The 17,912-nt window shown below is 44.7% G+C and overlaps 2 long non-coding RNA genes and 1 other non-coding gene across 3 annotated transcripts in view; 1 reads left to right on the forward strand and 2 right to left on the reverse strand.

Moving 5' to 3' along the window:
- The window catches only part of LOC129054945 (uncharacterized), a 36,998-nt gene extending 32,894 nt beyond the window's left edge, over positions 1-4,104 (forward strand). The window contains exon 5 of the long non-coding RNA XR_008519577.2: positions 1,765-4,104. This is a non-coding gene — a long non-coding RNA (uncharacterized LOC129054945). The remainder of the gene's footprint in view (positions 1-1,764) is intronic.
- On the reverse strand, positions 531-17,827 carry LOC129054944 (uncharacterized). Its single transcript, XR_008519576.2, has 3 exons — positions 16,837-17,827; positions 2,598-2,648; positions 531-1,874 (listed from the first exon to the last, which is right to left on the reverse strand). It is a non-coding gene; the product is annotated as an uncharacterized LOC129054944 (long non-coding RNA).
- On the reverse strand, positions 1,067-1,128 carry LOC112129772 (U7 small nuclear RNA). Its single transcript, XR_002912125.1, has one exon. It is a non-coding gene; the product is annotated as a U7 small nuclear RNA (small nuclear RNA).
- Positions 17,828-17,912: the final 85 nt, after the last annotated feature.

The raw sequence follows: 17,912 nt of genomic DNA on the forward strand, positions 1-17,912 counted from the left end.
TCTAGAACCTCTGGGCTCAGGCCGGGTGCTGTGGCTCAAGCCTGTAATCCCAGCATTTTGGGAGGCTGAGGTGGGCAGATCACTTAAGGCCAGGAGAGACCAGCCTAGGCAACATTGGTGAAACCCCATCTCTACTAAAAATACAAAAACTAGCCAAGTGTGGCAGTGCACACCTGCAGTCCCAGCTACTCAGGAGGCTGAGGCAACAGAATCACTTGAGCCTGGGAGGCAAAGGTTGTAGTAAGCCTAGATGGTGCCACTGCACTCCAGCCTGGGCAACAGAGGAGACTCCATGGCAAAAATAAATTAATTAAATTAAATTAAATTAAAACAATAAATAAAACCCCTGGGCCCAAGTGATCCTCCTGCCTCAGCCTCCCAAAGTGCTGGGATTACAGACATGAACCACCTCACCTGGCCTTATTTATTTATTTATTTATTTGAGATGGAGTCTCGCTCTGTCCCCCAGGCTGGAGTGCAGTGGCACAATCTCGGCTGACTGCAACCTCTGCCTCCCGGGTTCAAGCAATTCTCCTGCCTCAGCCTCCTGAGTAGCTGGGATTACAGGTGCACACCACCATGCCCAGCTAATTTTTGTATTTTTAGTAGAGACAGGGTTTCACCATGTTGGCCAGGCTAGTCTCAAACTCCTGATCTCAAGTGATCTTCTCTCCTTGGCCTCCCAAAGTGCTGGGATTACAGCCACTGTGCCCAGCTCTTATTTATTTTCTTGAGACAAAGTCTCACTTGTCGCCCAGGCTGGAATGCTGTGCCATGAACATGGCTCACTGCAGCCTCAACCTCCTGGGCTCAGCAATCCTCCCACCTCAGCCTCCCAATTAGCTAGGACTACAAGTACATGCCACCTTACCTGACTAATTTTTTTGTGGGGTTTTTTTTTTTTTTTTTTTGGTAGAGACAGGATTTTTTTTTTTTGTAGAGACAGGATCTCCCAGGCTGGTCTCAAATTCCTGGGCTCAAGCAATCCTCCTGCCTTGGCCTCCCCAACTGTTGGGATTACAAGTGTGAACCACTATGCCCGGACTATTTAAAAAAAAAAATTTTGGAGAGTTTTCTGGTAAAAACTGGAAAACCTGCTAGACAGATTCTAAAAGACCTGTAATACTTGATTTCTTTGACATTTTAATTTTTAGTCTGAAATTTTCATTTCCAAATTTTCAATTTCTATGCACAAAATTCTTTTTTTTTCTTTTTTTTTTTTACAGTTTTTCCTCCTCTGCTGAGGTTTCTTTTCTTTTCTTTCTTTTTTTTTTTTTTTTTTGAGATGGAGTCCCACTCTGTCGCCCAGGCTGGAGTGCAATGGCGTGATCTTGGCTCACTACAACCTCCACCTCCCCAGTTAAGGTGATTCTTCTGCCTCAGCCTCCTGAGTAGGTAGGATTACAGGCACCCGCCATTATGCCCGGCTAATTTTTGTATTTTTGTAGAGATGGAGTTTCACCATGTTTGCCAGGCTGGTCTTGAACTCCTGACCTCAGGTGATCTGCCCAAGTTGGCCTCCCAAAGTTCTGGGATTACAGGCAGGAGCCACTGCACCCGAATGGAAAGTTCTAAAATTAATTGTGGCTATGGTTGCACAATTCTGTGAGTATTAAAAATTGTTGACTTGTATGCTTTAAATGGGTGAGTTGTATGGTATATGAATTATATCTCAATAAAGCTATTATAACAAAAGATTCAGCAGTTTTGAAAATAGAACATATATATACTTTTTTTTCCTTTTCTTCTTTTTTTCTTTTGCAGAAACAGGAACTATGTGTCCCAGGCTGGTCTCAAAATCTTGAGCTCAAGTGATCTTCCTGACCCAGCCTCCCAAATCGCTGGGATTACAGGTGTGAGCCACCATGCCTGGCCTGAAAATAGAATATTTGGAAATAAAATGATAAATTCAATAAATGAAATCCTCAAGATTGGAGGAGACCCTAAACTGAATGAAAGCAGAAATTAACTCATGTTACAAATGAACAACAAGACTGTACTGAAGGAGAAGTGGTATGGGAATAGCAATTATGAAATTATATTGTACATATTATAGAATTAAGCAAATGACATATAAAAGAAGGTGGAAGCTAGAGTTCTCACTGCAGGAAAAAAGTAGATTTAAATACAAATTAGGGAATACAAAGGAATCTTAGATGGGTGGAACTGGCGTTAGAGGCATCAGTATAAACCCATAATTTCATATACATCTGTAGAGATAAGAGCTAGAGGTTTGGCCTCTGTGTGTTGAAGGCTTAGAAGCAATAACACAATGTAACAATGAGCAAGCTTGGTACCAAGATCTTGGTTTCTAAATATTGTTCCTCACAACAAAGAAACAACTTAGAGAAATGGATGACTTTAGGGCTGGAACAGGGAAAGTATAAGCTAAGCTTAAAATATCCTGTTGTGATAGAAATTAAGGAAGTCCCCTGCCACCCTCAACACCCCAGCAAAATGATGGGAATATGTCAAAAAGCACAGGAGGAAGTTCCATTTCCAATTATGGCTGAGTAATTCCCATCACACCAAGTCTTCTGTAAATAAGAACGATATACTGAGAGCAAAATATTAAAGAACAAACAAACAAAAACTACCTGAAGGCATTAGCAAACAACAGGAGGAATATACTGCACAGAGGTGGATACCTGGAAGAGAAGAGGACTGAATGGGTTTCCCATGTTTTACAGCTTTTAGTCTAAGGGAAGTCCAAAGTCTGCAAAGTGAGTGGTTAAAACAAAGCTGGGGGTAGTGGTGTGCGCCTGTAGTCCCACCTACTCAGAAGGCTGACGTGGGAGGAAACCCTGAGCCCAGGAGTTCAAGGCTGTAGAGCACTAAGATTGTGCCTGTGAATACCCACTGTATTCCCACCCAGGCAACACAGTAAGACCTCATCTCTTTTTTTTTTTTTTTGAGACAGAGTTTCACTCTGCTGCTCAGGCTGGAGTACAGTGGCGTGATCTCAGCTCACAGCAACCTCTGCCTCCCAGCAACCTCTGCTTCCCGGGTTCAAGTGATTCTCCTGCCTCGGTCTCCTGAGTAGCTGGGACTACAGCTATTTTTAGTAGAGACAGGGTTTCACCATGCTTCCCGGGCTGGTCTTGAACTCCTGACCTCAGGTGATCTGCCCGTTTCAGCCTCCCAAAGTGCTGGGATTACAGGCATGAACCACTGTGCCCGAGATCTTATCTCTTAAAACGACAACAACATCAACAAAAACAAAACAACAAAAACCCAAACCCCGCAGTTTTAAAGCTTGAATTGTTCAGGGCAACCCCAGCAGGTGGAAATAATGGGAGGAAATCCTATCAAAATAAGAGCCACAGAGAGGGAGGCTCAAATTCTGTGCATAAACTATAGTCCCAGCTACTCGGGAGTCCCAGTACCTGTAGTCCCAGCTACTTGGGAGGTTGAGGTGGGAGGCTCGCTTAAGCCCAGGAAGTCAAGGCTGTAGTGAGCTGTGATGATGCCACTGCACGCCAGCCTGGGTGACAAAGTGAGACCCTGTCTCAAAAAAAAATAAATAAATAAATTCAGAACTTTAAAAAATCACCCTGAAAAGAAACCCCATGCCCTTTTATTATTTTTTTCACTTTTTTGACTTTATTATTTTTTCTTTAAAACAATATTTATTCTTTTTTGTTGAGACTGGGTGTCACTATGTTGCCCAGGCTAGTCTTGAACTCCTGGGCTCAAGCCATCCTCCTGCCTCAGCCTCCCAAAATGCTGAGATTACAGGTGTGAGCCACTGTGTCTGGCCAAGAAACCCCATGCCCTTTAGCCATCACGTTCCATTCTCCCCATCACCCCAGCCCTAGGCATTAATAATCCACTTTTTCCCTCTATAGATTTGTCTACTCTAGACATATCATATAAATGCAATCATATATGTGGTCTTTTTTGACTGACTTCTTTCACTTGGTATGTTTTCAAGGTTTATGTTGTAACATGTATCATTACTTCATCCCTTTTTATTGCTGAGTAACATCTCATTGTGTGGCTGTACTACATTTTCTTTATCCATTCATCCATTGTTGAACATCTGGGTTGTTTCCAATTTTGGGCTATTGTGTATAATGCTGTTATGAACATTTGTGTACACGTTTTTCTGTGGACATTTGGTTTTTATTTCTCTTAAGTGTATACCTAGGAGTGGAATTGTTGGATTATATGGTAACTCTATGATAAGACTTTCAAGAAATTGCCAGACTATTTTCCAAAGTAGTTGCCCCATTTTACATCTTCACCAGTAGTGAATGGGGGTTCCGATTTCTCCATATCTTCACCATGAATCTTTTTAGGAAAACAGATTATTGACCAGAGGTCAGGCATTCGAGGCCAGCCTGGCCAACATGGCGAAATCCCTCCTCTAATAAAAATATGAGCATTATTGGCCGGGGACGGTGGCTCATGCCTGTAATCCCAACACTTTGGGAGGCCGAGGCGGGCGGATCACGAGGACAGGAGATTGAGACCATCTTGGCTAACACGATGAAACCCTGTCTCTACTAAAAATACAAAAAATTAGCCAGGTGTGGTGGCGGGCGCCTATAGTGCCAGCTACTTGGGAGGCTGAAGCAGGAGAATCGCTTGAACACAGGAGGTGGAGGTTTTAGTGAGCTAAGATCATGCCACTGCACTCCTGCATGGGTGACAGAGTGAGACTCTGTCTCAAAAACAAAACAAAACAAAAAACAAATATTAGCGGGCCATGGTGGTGCATGCCTATAATCTCAGCTACTCAGGAGGCTGAGGCAGGAGTATTGCTTGAACCCGGGAGGCAGAGGTTGCAGTGAGCTGAGATCGTGCCATTGCACTCCAGCCTGGGCAACAGAGCAAGACTCTGTCTCAAACACAAAACAAAACAGATTATTGATATATAATTCACATACCACACAATTCACTCAAAGAGTGCAATTCAATGGTTTTGGCATATCATGTTAATTTTTAAAATTGTGGTAAAATATAAAAGTTACCATTTTAACCATTACATATATATACGTGTGTGTGTGTGTATACATATATATATATATTTTTTTTTTTTTTTTTGAGACGGAGTCTTGGTCTATTGCCAGGCTGGAGTGCAGTGGCGCGATCTTGGCTCACTGCAACCTCTGCCTCCCAAGTTCAAGCAATTCTCCTGCCTCAGCCTCCCAAGTAGCTGGGACTATAGGCACACACCACCACGCCCAGCTAATTTTTGAATTTTTAAATTCTTACTCCTTCTAGGGCTCTGACGACATAATTTTCTTTCTTTCCTTTTTTTTTTTTTTTTTTGAGGCAGAGTCTCGCTCTGCTACCATGTTTCACTATGTTGACCAGGATGATCTTCTTGATCTCTTGACCTCGTGATCTGCCCACCTTGACCTCCCAAAATGCTGGGATTACAGGCTTGAGCCACCGTGCCCAGCCATATATATATATATATATATTTTGTAATATAGAGATGGAGCCTTGCTATGTTGCTCAGGCTACTCTTGAACTCCAGGCCTCAATGTATTCTCCCGCCTCAGCCTCCTAAAGTTCTGGGATTGTAGAAATGAGCCACCACTGTGCCTGGTCCCCATTTTAACCTTTTTTTTTTTTTTTTTTGAGATGGAGTCTTGCTCTGTTGCCCAGGCTGGAGTGCAGTGGTATGATCTCAGCTCACTGCAACCTCCACCTCTTGGGTTCAAGCAATTCTTCTGCCTCAGCCTCCCGAGTAGCTGGGATTACAGGCACTCGCCATCACACCCAGCTAATTTTTGTATTTTTAGTAGAGATGGGGTTTCACCATGTTGGCCAGGTAGTGCTCGAACTCCTGATCTAAGGTGATCCACCTGCCTCAGCCTCCCAAAGTGCTGGGATTACAGGCGTGAGACACCGTGCCCAGCCTTAACCATTTTTTAATGTACAATTCAGTGGCATTAATTACACTGACAATATGCGTAACTATCACCACTATTTCTTTCCAAAATAAAAGAGAAATTCTGTTCCCATTAAACAACAATTCTCCATTCCCTGCTTCTCCTAGCCCCTGGTTATCTGTAATCTACTTTCTGTCTCTATAAGTTTGCCTAGTCTAGTCTAGATATTTCACTTAAGTGGAATCATACAATATTTGTCCTTTTACAATCTGGCTTATTTCACTTAGCATGTTTTCAAGTTTCATCCATGTTGTAGCATGTGTCATATTTTCATTCCTTTTTATGAAATTTAATTTTAATATTAAAGAATATTTCAGTCCAGGTGCGGTGGCTCATGCCTATAATCCCAGCACTTTGGGAGGCCGAGGTGGTCAGATTGCTTTGACCTTAGGAGTTTGAGACTAGCCTAGGCAACATGGCCAAACCCTGTCTCTACTAAAATACAAAAATTAGCCGGGCATGATGGCGGGCGCCTGTAATCTCAGCTACTCGAGAGGCTGAGGCAGGAGAATCGCCTGACCCCGGGAGGCAGAAGGCGGAGGTTGCAGTGAGCCGAGATTGTGCCACTGCACTCCAGCCTGGGCAGCAGAGCAAGACTCTGCCTCAAAAAAAAAAAAAAAAAGAAAGAAAGGGGGGAGAGAGAGAGAGAGAGAGAGAGAGAGAGAGAGAGAAAATTACGTCGTCAGAGTCCTAGAAGGAGTAAGAATGTAAGACCAAAAACTTATTCAAAGAAATAATGGGCTGGGTGCAGTGATTCACGCCTGTAATCCCAGCACTTTGGGAGGCCGAGGCAGGAGGATCACGAGGTCAGGAGATCGAGACCATCCTGGCTAACATGGTGAAACCCCGTCTCTACTAAAAATACAAAAAAAAAATTAACCGGTGTGGTGACGGGCGCCTGTAGTCCCAGATACTCAGGAGGCTGGGGCAGGAGAATGGCGTGAACCCGGGAGGCGGAGCTTGCAGTGAGCCGAGATTGCACCACTGCACTCCAACCTGGGTGACAGAGCGAGAGACTGTCTCAAAAAAAAAAAGAAGAAACAATGGCAGAAAATTCCTCAAATTTGACAAGAGACCTAGAACTACAAGTTCAAGAAGCTGAGAAAACCACAAACATGATAAACTCAAAGAAATCTATGCCAGGACACGTAATAATCTAACTTCTGAAAACTAATAACAAAGAAAAAATCTTGACAGCAGTAAGAGAAAAACATCTTTCTCACAAGGGAAAAACAGATTGAACCACAATAGATTTCTCATCAGAAACTAAAAAAGGCAGGAAGAAAGTGGCACAACTTTTTTTCAAATGCTAGAAGAAAAAAACTATCAAAAATGAAAGAGAAATCAACACATTTTCAGATGAAGAAAAACTAAGAGAATTTGTCATTTGTAGATCTACCCTTTAAAAAAATGGCTAAAAGGGGGCTGGGTGCAGTGGCTCACGCCTGTAATCCCATCACTTTGGGAAACCGAGGCAGGCGGATCACTTGAGGCCAGGAGTTTGAGACCAGCCTGGCCAACGTGGCAAAACCTAGTCTCCACTAAAAATACAAATATTAGTCAGGCATGCTGGCACATGCCTGTAGTCCCAGCTACTCTGGAGGCTGAGGCAGGAAAATCGGTTGAACCTGGGAGGTGGAGGTTGCAGTGAGCGGAGATCACACCACTGCAATCCAGTCTTGGTGACAGGGCAAGACTCCATCTCAAAAAAAAAAAGCTAAAGGAAGTTCTTGAAAAGAAAGAGAAATGATAAAAGAAGGGACCTTGGAACATCAAGGATGAAAAAAGAACGTGGAGTGGCTCACACTTGTAATCCCAGCACTTTGGGAGGCCAAGGCGGGCGGATCACGAGATCAGGAGATCGAGACCACGGTGAAACCCCGTCTCTACTAAAAATATAAAAAATCAGCCGGGCATGGTGGCGGGCGCCTGTAATCCCAGCTACTCGGAGAGGCTGAGGCAGGAGAATGGCGTGAACCTGGGAGGTGGAGCTTGCAGTGAGCTGAGATCGCGCCACTGCCCTCCAGCCTGGGTGACAGAGCGAGACTCTGTCTCAAAAAAAAAAAGAAAAAAGAACGTGCAAAGCAAATATATGAGTAATTACAATATACTTTCCTTCTTGTATTAGTCACCTAGGGCTTCCATAACAAAATACCACAGACTGGGTAACTTAACCAACAGAATTTATTTTCTCACAGTTCTGGAGGCTGGAAGTCTAAGACCAAAGTGTTGGTAGGTTTGGTTTTTCCTGAGGCCTCTTTTCTTGGCCTGTAGATGGCCACCTTCTTGCTGTGTCCTCCCATGGCCTTTTGTCCCATGGCCACTCCTGGTTCCTTTTCCTCTTCTGAAAAGGACACTGGGCCGGGCGTGGTGGCTCACCCCTGTAATCCCAGCACTTTGGGAGGCCAAGGCAGGCAGATCAGCTGAGGTTGGGAGTTCGAGACAAGCCAACATGGAGAAACCCCGTCTCTACTGAAAAAACAAAATTAGCCGGGCTAATCCAACAGGACTGGTGTCCTTTTTTGTGGGGGGGACGGAGTCTCACTCTGTTGCCCCGGATGGAGTGCAGTGGCACAATCTCAGCTCACTGCAACCTCCACCTCCCAGGTTCAAGTGATTCTCCTACTTCAGCCTCCCGAGTAGCTGAGATTACAGGCATGTGCCACCACACCCAGCTAATTTTTTTTTTTTTTTAGTAGAGACAGGGGTTTCAACATGTTGGCCAAGCTGGTCTCAAACTCCTGACCTCAAGTGATCCTCCCACCTCGGCCTCCCAAAGTGCTGGGATTACAGGTGTGAGCCACCAAGCCAAGCTGGTGTCCTTTTTTTTCTTTTTTTTTTTGTTTTTTTGAGACGGAGTTTCACTCTTCTTGCCCGGGCTGGAGTGCAATGGCGTCATCTCGGCTCATGGCAACCTCTGTCTCCTGGGTTCAAGCAATTCTCCTGCCTCAGCCTCCCGAGTAGCTGGGATTACAGGTGTGTGCCACCACTCCTGGCTAATTTTTTTGTGTTTTTAGTGGAGACAGAGTTTTGCCATGTTGGTCAGGCTGGTCTCAAACTCCTGACCTCAGATGATCTGCCCATCGTGGCCTCCCAAAGTGCTGGGATTACAGGCGTGAGCCACCGTGCCTGGCCCTCATTTAATCTTAATTACATCTTTAAAGGCCCTGTCTCCAATGTACAGTCACAGTAGGGGTTAGGGGTTCAACATATGAATTTGGGAAGACACAATTCAGTCTACAACACTTCTCCTCTTGAGTTTTCTCAATTATGTTTGATGGTTGAAGCAGACTATAACATTGTCCAATGTGGTTTGCAAAGTATGTTGAGGAAATATTTAAGACAATTATGTTGTAAATGGGAAAGTAAAAAGACTGAAATGGAGGTAAGAGTTTTATACTTCACTCAAGCGGATAAAAATATTGACATCAGTTGGCCAGGCACAGTGGCTCACGCCTGTAATCCCAGCACTTTGGGAGGCCGAGGCAGGTGGATCACCTGAGGTCGGGAGTTCAAGACCAGCCTGGTCAATATGGTGAAACCCTGCCTCTACTAAAAATACAAAAGTTAGCTGGGCATGGTGGCGCACGCCTGTAATCCCAGCTACTCAGGAGGCTGAGGCAGGAGAATCGCTTGAATCTGGGAAGCACAGGTTGCAGTGAGCCAAGATTGCGCCACTGCACTCCAGTCTGGGTGATAGAGACAGACTCCATCTTAAAAAAAAAAAAAAAGAAAGAAAGAAAAAAGAAAAAATATTGACACCAGTTCACCGTGATAATTTATATATGTATAATATGAAACCCATTACCACCACTTAAAAAATCTACACAAAGAGATACACTCGGGCCAGGCACGGTGGCTCACGCCTATAATCCCAGCACTTTGGGAGGCCAAGGCGGGCATATCATGAGGTCAGGAGATTGAGACCATCCTGGCTAACACGGTGAAACCCAGTCTCTACTAAAAATACAAAAAATTAGCCGGGCGTGGAGGCAGGCGCCTGTAGTCCCAGCTACTCGGGAGGCTGAGGCAGGAGAATGGTGTGAACCTGGGAGGCGGGCCTTGCAGTCACTCCAGCCTGGGCGACACAGCGAGACTCCATCTCAAAAAAAAAAAAAAAAAAGAGATGCACTCAAAAACACTATAGGAAAATTAAAATTAAAATGGGATTAAAAAAAAAAGTACAAGTAGCCCACAGTAAGCCAGAAAAAATAAAACACAGAGACAACAAGAGGAACAAACAGAAAACAAAAAATAAAACAGCAGACTTAAACCTTTTATTTATTTACATACTTATTTTTTTAGCAATGGAGTCTTGCTCCAAGGCTAGAGAGCAGTGGCATGATCGTAACTCACAACAGCTTCGGACTCCTGGGCTCAAGCAATCCTCCCACCTCAACTTCCCAAGTAGTTGGGACTACAGGCCCACATGCCACCACTCCTGGCTAGTTAAAAAAAAAAATTTTTTTTTTGTAGAGATGAGGTCTTGCTATGTTGCCCAGACTGGTCTCAAACTCTTGGCCTCAAGTGATCCTTCTGCCTCAGCCTCTCAAAGTGCTGGGGTTACAGGCATGAGCTACCACACCTGGCCTTTAAGCCTTAACATATCAATAATTACATTAAATGTAAACAAAGTGCACCAATTAAAAAGCAGACTTTGGCCGGGCACAGTGGCTCATACCTGTAATCCCAGCACTTTGGGGGGCCAAGGCAGGTGGATTACTTGAGATCAAGAGTTTGAGACCAGCCTGGCCAACGTGGTGAAACCCCGTCTCTACTAAAAATACAAAAAAATTAGCTGGGTGTGGTGGTGGGTGACTGTAATCCCAGCTACTCAGGAGGCTGAGGCAGGAGAATCCCTTGAACCCAGGAGGCAGAGGTTGCGGTGCGCTGGGATGGTGCCACCGCACTCCAACCTGGGCAACAGAGAGAGACTCAATCTCAAAAAATACAAAAATAGGCCAAGGGCAGTGGCTCACGCCTGTAATCCCAGCACTTTGGGAGGCCTAGGTGGGTGGATCACCTGAGGTCGGGAGTTCGAGACCAGCCTGACCAACATGGTGAAACCCTGTCTCTACTAAAAATACAAAATTAGCTGGGCGTGGTACGGCTCATGCCTGTAATCCAAGCTACTTGGGGCTGAGGCAGGAGAATCGCTTGAACCCGGGAGGCAGAGGTTGCGGTGAGCCGAGATTGCACCATTGCACTCCAGCCTGGGCAACAAGAGCGAAACTCTGTCTCAAAAAAATTAATTAATTAATTAATTAAAGTTAAAAAAGCAGACATTGACAGTGGATTAAAAATATGACACAACAATATGTTTTTTCTTTTTCTTTCTTTTTTTTTTTTTTTTGAGATGGAGCCTTGCTCTGTTGCCCAGGGTGGAATGCAGTGGCACTATCTTGGCTCATTGCAACCTCCGCCTCCCAGGTTCAAGGGATCCTCCTGCCTCAGCCCTCCAGTAGCTGAGATTACAGGCACACATCACCATGCCTGGCTAATTTTTGTATTTTTAGTAGAGATGGGATTTCGCCATGTTGGCTAGGCTAGTCTCAAACTCCTGACCTCAGGTGATCCACCCGCCTTGGCCTCCCAAAGTGCTGAGATTACAGGCATGAGCCACCGTGCCCGGACAACAATATGCTGTTTTCAAGAATCTCATTTCAGGCCAGGTCCAGCGGATCACATCTGTAATCTCAGCACTTCAAGGGGCTGAGTAGGGAGGATCATTTGAGTCCAGGTGTTTGAGTGCAGCCTGTGCAACATAGTGAGACACTGTCTCCACAAAGAATCAAAAAATTAGTCTGGTTTGGTTTGGTGGTGTGTGACTGTGGTCCCAGCTACTCAGGAGGCTGAGGCGGGAGGACTGCTTCAGCCTGGAAGTTGAAGGCTGCAGGGAGTCATGATTGCACCATTGCACTCCAGCCTGGGCAACATAGCAAGAGAGTCTTTTTAGAAAAAAAGAAATGGGTCAGGCGCCGTGGCTCATGCCTGTAATCCCAGCACTTTAGGAGGCAGAGGCAGGCAAATTGCCTGAGGTCAGGAGTTTGAGACCAGCCTGACCAACACGGTGAAACCCTGTCTCTACTAAAAATACAAAAATTAGCCAGGTGTAGTGGTGTGCACCTGTAATCCCAGATACTCAGGAGGTGGAGGTTATGGTGAGCCAAGATCGCACCTCTGCACTCCAGTCTGGGTGACATGGCAAGACCCCATATCTTAAAAGAAGAAAATAAAAGTTTACTAAGTATATACTGAATACCAGGTACCAAAATAGGCAGTGAGAATACAATAAGTGAGATACGCAGGGTCCCTTCTCTTGGAGCTTTGTGTTCTACTGAAAGTTAGATCTCTCCTTTGAACATTGAATCAACTAGATCTTTTCTATTAGAATTTTCCGATGTATTCATTCCACGTCTCCCTTTCTTTCTCGAAGTCACTAGAAACCCAATATAGAAACATTTGCCAGATTTTCCACTTCAGAAATCTCGAACTAGCTTCTCACTTTTCTGGACAAATATTTCAGGTCTAGTGTCACAGACGTTTCTCGGCCTTGTGTCACTCAGCCCTTTCCCTCATTCCCATCCCAAGATTTCTCATGTTTTCCAAATTTCATTTCCTTAAAAAGCCTCTTTGCATAGCATTCTTAACTTCCACAAGTTAAGAGGCTCACTGCCTCATGTGTCTGTCACAGGAGTCATGAGGGTTGCATAAAATAAAATGTTACATGCCTTAGGCTCATTTATATCTCCTTGTCCATGCAATCATTAGCAGAGCTTCAGAGGAAGCCTCAAAATCTATTAGGTTTTTACTTTTTACCAAAAGGCCTTTATCTTAAACATTCACAGGTTTGAAAGTAAAAGCAGAAGTATTTTAAGGAACTCAGAGTGAAGTTGTAAAAGGGACTACCTTCTATGGAAACGAACTGCTAATCAACAGGTCACCTAAAGGTTGTAGTAGCAGAATTGTCTCCATGAACGCTCATATCAGATTCCTGGTAGAACAGTTTAAGAATCAGAATTCATTTTCACATAAAAAGAAAACTTTTAAAAATGGAATTCTGGTTGCAAAAAGGAAAACATACGCCAGGTGTGGTGGCTTACGCCTGTAATCCCAGGACTTTGGGAGGCAGAGAAGGGCAAGTCACTTGAGGTCAGGCATTAGAGACCAGCCTGGCCAACATGGTGAAACCCTGTCTCTACTAAAAATACAAAAAAATTACCCAGGTGTGGTGGCAGGCCCTGTAATCCCAGCTACTCGGGAGGCTTAGGCAGGAGAAATGCCTGAACCCAGGAGGCAGAGGTTGTAGTGAGACGAGATTGCGCCACTGCACTCCAGTCTGGATGACAGAGTGAGACTCCGTCTCAAAAAAAAAAAAAAAGAAAGAAAAAAAGAAAAAAAATTCATGTATAACGGGGAACCTGTGAAGGTGGCCTCATTTGGAAATAGGATATTTGCAGATGTAATCAGGTTAAGATGGGATCATACTGGATTAAGTAGTGCCCTAATCTAATGGCTGGTGCCCCTATAAGAAGAGGAGAATTTGCCTACAGACAGACACACATAGAGAAGGCCGGGTGCAGTGGCTCACTCCTGTAATGCCAGCACTTTGGGAGGCTGAGGCGGGTGGATCACTTGAGGCCAGGAGTTCGAGACTAGCCTGAGCAGTATGGCAAACCCCCGTCTCTACTGAAAATACAAAAATTAGCTGCGCGTGGCGGTGCACACCTGTAATCCCAGCTACTCAGGAGGCTGAGGCAGGAGAATTGCTTGAACCTGGGAGGTGGAGGTTGCAGTGAGCTGAGATTGCGCCACTGCACTCATCTGGGTGACAGAGCAAGACTCTATCTCAAAAAAAAAAAAAAAAAAAAAAGACATATAGAAAAAAGAATACCATGTGACGATGGAGGCAACAATTGAAATGATGCATCTATAAGCCAAGGAACACCAAGGATTTCTGGCAACCACCAGAAGCCAGGAATAGGGAAGAAAGGATTCTTTCCCAGAGCCTTTGGAGAGATCATGCTCTGCAGACACCTTAATTTCAGACTTCTAGCCTCCACTGTGAGAGAATAAATTTCTGTGTTTTTGTTTCTTTGAGACAGGGTCTTGCCATGTCACCCGGGCTGAAATGCAGTGGCTCAATCACGGCTCCCTGCAGCAGCATCAACCTCCCTGGCTCAGGCTCAAGCCATCCTCCCACTTTAGCCTCCTGAGTAGCTGGGTCTACAGGCACGTACCGCCATGCCCAGCTAATTTTTTTTTTTTTTTTACAGACGTGGGTCTTGCTGTGTTGTCCAGGCTGGTCTCAAACTCCTGGGCTCAAACCATCCTTCTGCCTCAGCCTCCCAAAGTGCTGGGATAACAGGAGTGAGCCACCGCACGTGGCCGATTTCTGTTGTTTTTTGTTTTTTTGAGATAGAGTTTTGCTTTTTCGTCCAAGCTGGAGTGAGGTGGTGCAATCTTGGCTCACTGTAGCCTCTGCCTCCTGGGTTCAAGTGATTCTCCTGCCTCAGCCTCCCAAGTAGCTGAGACTACAGGCGCCCACCACCACGTCCTGCTAATTTTTGTATTTTTAGTAGAGATGGGGTTTCCCCATGTTGGCCAGGCTAGTCTCGAACTCCTGACCTCAGGTGACAGGCTGGCCTCGGTCTCCCAAAGTGCTAGGATTACAGGCGTGTGCCACCGCGGCTGACCTGATTTCTGTTGTTTTAAACGCTACCCAGGTTGTGGTTATTTGTATGGCAGCCTTAGGGAAACAAACACTGGAAGCCTGTGGAGAAGACACTGGAGCAGATATGTATTTCAAAACACTGGGCTTAACGTTAAAACTCTCCTCTAGGCCCCATCTAGGAATCTAAGTGGGATAAGCTAACATGAGCTAGCTGATTCTTCGCTGGTGGAAATTTGGACAATTGACATGCATTCATTCAAACTAAAAATTAAAGATAAAAAAACCACATTTAATCATTTCACTACAGTGACAATTCTCGTAACTTTTTGAGACTCTATCAGTTAGATCCCTACCTCTGTTCTATTCTTTTTGTGGTAGTGAAGAACTAATCTTTATAACTGTTTTTTTTTTTTTTTTCAGACTCAGTTTTGCTCTTATTGCCCAGGTTGGAGGGCAATGGTGCGATCTTGGCCACTGCAACCTCCGCCTCCTGGGTTCAGGTGGTTCTCCTGCCTTAGCCTCCTGAGTAGCTGGGATTATAGGCGTGCACCACCATCCCCAGCTAATTTTTTGTATTTTTAGTAGAGACGAGTTTTCACCATGTTGGCCAGGCTGGTCTCAAACTCCCGACCTCAGGTAATCCACCCGCCTCAGCCTTCCAAAGTGCTGGGATTACAGGCGTGAGCCACCACACCTGGCTTTAATTGTTTTTTAGCCATTTTCACAAATGCCAGGGAATAGCTCGGTTTAGATACTCAGAACTGCGTCACCAGCCAAGCCCCATATGAAATTGCTCATGTCTTCTAGGGCTGTAGGTGTGGTCAACAGCATTTTAAATTTGATCTTATTGGACATATGCCTCAGTTTTACCATATCATCTGTTAAATGGGGATAATAATAGTAACTGCCTCCTAATGTTGTTGTATTAAATGAGTTCGTGTTTACCAAGGATGTAGAAAAGTGCCTGGTACATAGTAAGTATTAATCACTGGACTCCTCTCTCTCTTGCCATTTAGGAAGTTTATTTCTCACTGAACCATGAACTCTCCAAGGATAAGAAGCATGTCTGTTTCATTTTCTATCCCCAGCACCTAGTACCCCTCTCTGGCACACAGTAGGCCCTCAGCAAGCATCTGCTGTCTAAAAGGCACTATCCAGCAGGCAGTATGAAATTCCATTTCTGAGTCTTGAAGAAGGAAGTCAGGTGGAAAAAGATATGAGTCCTACACATAAACGTTTAAGCATGACAACACGCAAGACCATCAAGGAAGACAGCATTGAGGGAAAATAAATAGAACACTGAGGAAAGATTGATGGCAGGAGATGGAAGCAAACAGAAAAGGAGTTCTGAAACAATATTTTTTCAAAGAAGCCGTGAAAAGAGTTCAAGGGAATTGAAGTAAGTCCAGAGGAAAGGCTGTCTTAAAAGTGGAGTATGAAAAATTTGTGGTTAGCAAGCAGCTGACTGAGGTTAATTTTAAGTCTCAGAGGAAGGAAATGACATTGTGTAATAGTTTTCTCTAACTTGGCAGGCTTTCAAATGTGGGTCCCGATCTGTCTTGCCAGAAGGGTTGAGAGCTAAGGAGCAGGGAGAAGGAGGGTATGGGTCTCTCCAAGACTCTGTGTCTTAAGAAGATTGTATCGAAGTCAAGTTATATCTTCACTCACAATATGAGACAACAAATTCAAATAAAACGTCCATTTTTGCCCCCTTATTATTTTGTTTAGGCTGGTAAAGCAGGTTTGATGATGTTTTTGTCACGTTGACAAAATTATCAGCAACAAGTTTTTATCTGGAATATCTCCCTCATTACACTTGAATTTCAACAGGGTTCCACCACCCAGGGAGACAGAATAACCGGTTTTCTGAGTTTTTCCTGATACGATTCTGGTTATCACAAACGACCTGAGATCCCTACTGTTCTTTAAAAGGACAAGAAAAGGGAATCAATATCAATATTTGATAATGGCATTTAAAAAATAATAGGCATCACTTTTGCGTTTAAAAATGTTTTTCAATATTTAATTTACAAGTCGAGTACAAGCCATAAAAAATGTTTTTAAAATAAATTTGAGGAATTGAAAACTCCTAAGTGGTCAATTGAGCCCACATGAATCTACCAAACAAGACTGAAACGTACTTTCACAACATACGGTCTGATGAGGTTTTTCCTGTTAAACAGAGAAAATAGACGCAGGGAAGTTGCTGGAAGGCATGAACCATGTACCATTTATAGAGAGGTTTTCCATACTTACGCGAATGAGACCCCGTTAAAGACTCTACTACAGGATCTAAAGCTAGCCGCTCCCCAGTCTGGGGCTCAAATGTTCTCATCTGTAAAATAAGGGAAAAGAGAAAGGGTGGTATGTGTGTGTGTGTGTATTAATTATTTGGGTGTGTGTGTGAATTCTTTGGATATGAAAATAAAGAGAGAAGACATTAATCATTTGGGTGTGTATGTGTGAATTAATTCTTTGGATATGAAAATAAAGAGAGGGCCGGGCGCGGTGGCTCACACCTGTAATCCCAGCACTTTGGGAGGCCGAGGCGGGTGGAGGCCAGGAGTTCCAGATCAGTCTGGGCAAAATGGCGAAACCCCATTTTTACTAAAAATACAAAAATAGCCGGGTGGCGTGGCGCGCGCCTGTAATCTCAGCTACTAAGGGAGGCTGAGGCAGGAGAATCGCCTGAACCCGGGAGGCGGAGGCTGCAGTGAGCCGAGAACGCACCACTGCATTCCCGCCGGGAAACAGACCATCTAAAAAAAAAAAAAAAAAAAAAAAAAAAGAAAAAGGCCGGGCGTGGTGGCTCACGTTTGTAATCCCAACACTTTGGGAGGCCAAGGCGGGTGGATCACGAGGTCAGGAGTTCGAGACTCAGCCTGGCCAACATAGTAAAACCCCCTCTTTCGTAAAAAAAAAAAAATACAAAAATTAGCCGGGCATGGTGGTGCGTGCCTGTAGTCCCAGCTACTTGGGAGGCTGAGGCAGGAGAATCGCTTGAACCCGGGAGGTGGAGGTTGCAGTGGGCCGAGATCACGCCACTGCACTCCAGGTTGGACAACAGAATGAGACTTCAAAAAAAAAAAAAGAAAGAAAGAGAAAAGACAATCTACCCCAGTATAAGGGGTAAAGAAAAAGGATTCAGGGAGGCTCAGGAACTTAAGGCCTCGAGCACCTGTACCTCCAGCCCCACCCGCTAACCCTCCCCAGCCTGGAGACACAGCACAGGGCCCAAGATGGCGTCAGCACGCTGGGTCTCGCCTGCGACCCCCGTGACTCCGCACTGCTGCAACCCAGGCGAGGCCGCGCCCCATTGGCCAACTGCAATG

This window comes from Pongo abelii, chromosome 19, assembly GCF_028885655.2.
Source record: "Pongo abelii isolate AG06213 chromosome 19, NHGRI_mPonAbe1-v2.0_pri, whole genome shotgun sequence".
In the NCBI taxonomy this organism is placed as follows: Eukaryota; Metazoa; Chordata; class Mammalia; order Primates; family Hominidae; genus Pongo; species Pongo abelii.